General features: G+C 36.2%; 1 non-coding gene across 1 annotated transcript; it reads right to left on the bottom strand.

The window, feature by feature from the left end:
* Nucleotides 1-4,683: 4,683 nt before the first annotated feature.
* LOC145284014 (U1 spliceosomal RNA) lies at nt 4,684-4,842 on the bottom strand. The gene has a single exon (XR_013868776.1). It is a non-coding gene; the product is annotated as a U1 spliceosomal RNA (small nuclear RNA).
* Between the last annotated feature and the right edge of the window lie 328 nt (nt 4,843-5,170).

The raw sequence follows: 5,170 nt of genomic DNA, 5'->3' as shown, positions 1-5,170 counted from the left end.
TCCACTTTTGAAAAATACGTTCATGTGATGATGAGCTTTGAGACCCTTCAAATTGAAACAAAATAAGTGAAAGGAAAGGAAGGGGAATCCCCACAGATTGGGGGGGAAAAAAAACGACCAAAAACTTATGATGTAATAATTGTTAATTAAATTCGATTAGAAAAAAGATGGAGTCATTCTGTCTGATTCTCAATAAAAAAATGAAGCGTAACAAGCTTTGAAGACTCCATTCTGTTCACTCAACGAATTCATGTTAAGAAACAAACTCTGGACTTGGGGTTTAAATCACTACAATCACCCAGAACTTGAAAATCAAGCCAGCCGAAAAACATTTTAAGTAGAAAGTGCATTTAGAAGTTTCTTTTCTACACAAACGCAACATTGTTACTTTTCACAGAATAATTATTTTTGCCATAAGCAAGAATCGAAACTGAAAGTAAAATTGTAGCATTCAAAGCTGGTGACGTTACCACTGTACCAACGTGACACACATATGAACTGATTAAAAATTAAAAATAAACTAAGATGAATGTACAAAATATATAACGTTTTTTTTTTTTCAATTTTGACCCATTTTTGACCCCTTAAAAACTATTTTAACCAGCTAAAGACCCATAAAAGAATGGTCCATAAAAAAAATCCAACCATTTTAGACCGTAGTGCCACTCTGCGACTTTTAGTTTCAGAGAGATAGATTTTGAACATATGGAGACAGACAGCCATATAGCTTTTATATATTAGATTATAGACTCCACACTCACAGATTTCTTTTTGTGGTTACAATCGGTTCTAAACAACAATCCATATTTTTTATTTTCTAATTTTGTTAACATTTATTAGACCTTCCTTTACCAGTAAGTCTGGGATTCGTTTTTAATGCTCCCAAATTAACCAGTAAAGGAAAATCTACATCTAATAATTTTCCATGGTTTTAGACTGAGGAAGATTAGACTGATTACAACATAAATCAGATGTGAAAACGTTTCTTGACTTTTTGATGCAGATACACTTAAAAAACTATAAATTACCAAATATAATAAAATAAAACACCCTGGTGTTGCTTGTCTAATTTATTTTTTTCCTCTGATTAAAATTCTGATTCTCACAAAAACTAATTTGGATGACTTCTCTTCATTCCTTTTCTCACAGAAGAAATGTTGCTAATCTTTCTCTACTCCACAATTATTTCCACAGAAGCAGCTCGACTGATCTTCAGTTTCTGTTCTTTTGTTGGAAGACATTCACAGCAACAACTCACTCTTCTTAACCATTTTGTATGACACAGATACACCCAACATGAACATCTATTAAGATACTGTACAGAAATATGCCACCTCCGACAATGATAAATTTGTGGGAATGGAAATTCCCAGGCTAATTCGATTGTCGCACTTTAACTCGGAGACTTCCTGTTTCTTTCTTTTCTCTTTCGTGCTGGACCCTCGAGCAGGCAACATGTAACGAAGAGTCGCTCCTGTTAGTGGTCGAATCTTTTCAACAAGAATAAATAAAAAAAAATGAAACTTTTTCGATTTCAAACCAAAGTGCAACCCCCCACCTCCAAAAAAACAAAAAAACAAAAAAAAACACATTTTCATTCAATCAAATCAAAAACTTATTTTTATAAATCCTTTCCAGTGTCTTTCTTTAATTACTTGAAAACATTAAACAAAAAGATACCATCTGAAGAATTATCTCTTCTTACATCAGCCACCATTTTTTTTTTTTTTTTTTTTAAATATCAACACTCATTTTTTTATTTACTTTTCTATGTTAATCTTCGAAATAGTTCTAAATTAATATGAATTGAACTTATTAAAGGCAATTTCCTACTATTTGGTAGTTCATTGGTTCTGACAGGTTTTCCAAGGGGAAAAGGCAACATCAAAAGAAATGTTGTGTCTACCTCACGTTGGGGGTTATCAATAGTGTAGCATGACTCTGATTCTTGCAAAATCTAATTTGTTGGCAGACAATTTTTTTATTTATTGTTTATTGTTTTTTTGTTTTTTTAATAAAGAATACTTAGCAAAAAGATATATTAGTATCTACACAAAATATGAAAAATGATTTAATTTGCAAAATAAAAACCATCTGCCTCTGACTAAAATGAAATTGTTCTTATCTAAACCATGACCCACCCGAATTCCTTTCATGTCAATTTTAAGTATTTCTAGTTTAGAAGAATTTATATTTAGCAAAGATTTCCAGACATTTTAATATTATATTGCAAAATTATTTTAGCATGTATTTTCGTGGTGTGATTAAAGTATATAGAGAAACAAACCTTGATTAATCCACATTCTCCACTATAATAAAGGCCAATGTGTATTTTATATAAATAAACATTTATATGTCACAGTATGTGAAAGTCAAATATGAAATTATAGCAAGATTTTTTTTTATTTTTTATCTCCTTTCGTCAAGTGGCTTAATGCCTTGTTTGGGATTAATTCCTTAACAAAATGTCTAAAATGAATTCAGTAACAAAAAACAAATCTACTCTAAATTAAAAAATAAAAATGAAATGGCCATTTTATTTTCATCATAAATAAAGTAAAAACTAAAATACTGCTGTGATTTTAAATGAATGTTAGTGCAAACACTGGCAAAGCTTAATTTCTTTTTTTATTTCCACATCATTTTTGATGGAAGGCTTTCATTTGGTTAGTATAATAGATGAAGACAGAAAACTGATTGAGCTTTCGACAACCCCAAATGCCCGAGTGGGTCATTGGCGGCACCCCCTCATAGAGTTCCGTAAAAGGTCGCTTGACCTTGGGAGGTTCTTTAGCACAGCCCTACACTCTCTCGAGAACTGCATTTCACTCCACAGCTTTGGACACGCCTTGACCTTGTGATTGAGAATGAGGTTGGGAAAAATGGCCTCAACCGTGGGGTCCACGCAGACTCTTCTGTTAAGGTTGAGCTCAGGAAGACCAGCCTCAATGTTTCCCTTTGTTCCAAAGAATCAAGGACAACTTGCTCTGTAGGGATTTTAGACAGTTTTCAGGCAGGGGAAGTACAGCCAGTCGTTAAAGGATGAGCGGAAAGACGTAGGTGGTGCATGCCTTTGCTCTGCCCTTCAAGGATAGTTTCCTCCGAACCCACGAGTCGACCAGGGTTTTGACCTTTGACTTTACCTCTGACCTATTCTTTTCGAGTTGGAGACCCGGTCCAAACCAAATGCCGAGAATATCTCAGAAAAAAAAAAAAAAAAAAACACAAATAAACCTAGAACCCCATCCTCCAATGTAGACCACGACTACCATGTATCCTTCGCCAACATCAGGGGTCTAGGTTCCAACCTTCCAGAGTTTGAAACCCAATTACAGGAGACAAAACCGGACTTACTCTTTCTAAGCAAGACTGGCATAGGGCCGACCACTTCCCTACATGAGTTCATAATAAAAGGATGCTCTAACTAAACATCTAAATCTGACCCCCCAAGATCGCCATGGACATGGAATATGCACTTACATTAAAGATGGCTTTCCATGTGGTAGAGATATCTTCAGAGAAGACCCTAATTTACCTTATATGTGCTTCCGGGTTGCACTTGCTTACACCATCACATTTATATTTGCCCTATCGCCCCCACAACAGCAGCGTTACTGTCTTTAAGAGTATATCTGAGAAAATTGACCTCATCCTGTCTGCTCATCCTTCGGCTAACATTCACATTTTCGGTGACTTCAATGTCCATAATGTGGAATGGTTGACTCACTCAAATAAGACAGATGATGAGGGGGAGGTTCTGTCATGATTTTGCCATTGCCTATGACCTCACTCAGATTGTTCACGAACCCACCTGTGTGCCCGATACTACCGGTCAGTATGCAAGCCTTCTAGATCTTTTTCTCTCCACTTCCCTTGAGCTATGTTCATGTTCCGTTCTATCTCCCCTGGGATCCTCCGACCACACAGTTGTATCAGTTTAGAAAAAATGGAATACAATAAGTCTTCAGATGTACCTCTCCACCGTACTGTAAATCGATACTCTATAAAAACATTTTTTATGAACATGTAAAAACAAAAAAGATACAATAATGATACAACAATTCATTTGTGTCGAGGGCGGTGGAAGAAAAAATACAAAATTGATTAGTAGGGCTCTCTCAACTCCATCTAGTTGATAGACCACCCGTTCCACTTCGGTTTGTAAAGGAACCTAAGCTCCTGCAGGACAGTCTCTAAGTGGGGATGCCCTCTAGATGGGACGAAATGGAGAAAAGAGAAATTGGTGGGTGAGGGGGAAGGTGTTAGTGATTTATTTCTTTCTCTTCAAGATGGGGAAAATTTAGAGGGAGGGATTAAAAGAAAATTTTCAATTAGGAGGGGGTGGGGATTTTGGAGGCTTCCTAGTCAAGGAGGAATGGAGCACTCACTCGGTTAGCTAAGAAGCTAAAGATAAGGTTACACTTGACAGAATTTTACGTTCCACACCTAGGCGGGGAGCATGTATTCAAATTTGGCTGCTTTTCGTACTCACAGACTTGCTACATGTATCCACCTTCTGTCAAATACCATGCATGAATCAACTTGACAAATTCAGTCTCCTAGCAAAATGGGAAGCTTCCGGGTTTGGGAAACAGAGCTAGTAGCTGGGAAAAACACTGATAAGAGAGGTGTATTATTTGCTCAGAGCAAGTAGGGAAGAACATTCTAATTTTGATTAAATTACTGGGGTGAGCACGTACACAGGCCCCACACTTAGAAATAGTGCACCTGAGTCATCCATATTTGGCACGATCGCAAAGGTCAACCAAAAAGACTGCAATGGAAGGGTCTCACTCTGGGAGAACGGCCTACATGATCACCGTTACTCCAGTGCATGACTTTTAAGGGGGGGGGGGCTAAAACATTTTACATCACACACTTATGCTCATCACCAACATACGTTTCCAACCAACTAAATACCTACAAAAATATCGACAGCTTTAGTGTATCACAACTCTTACATTCACCAAACACAACAATTCATAACAAACAATTCACTATCATTTAAATTGACCAGCATTTACACAAAATATCTCCATTCTTAACAAAACTTACATTTTACCCTAATATTCAATGTCAAGGTCGTTTACATGCCAACAACAAACACTAATTTACAATCTTTTCAACAAGAACAAATAAAAAACAAATTAAACTTTTTTTATTTCAAACC

Source organism: Euprymna scolopes, chromosome 1 (genome assembly GCF_053919585.1).
Source record: "Euprymna scolopes isolate OS-2025 chromosome 1, ASM5391958v1, whole genome shotgun sequence".
NCBI classification, from domain to species: Eukaryota; Metazoa; Mollusca; class Cephalopoda; order Sepiida; family Sepiolidae; genus Euprymna; species Euprymna scolopes.
This window is presented reverse-complemented; position numbering and strand designations above follow the sequence as displayed.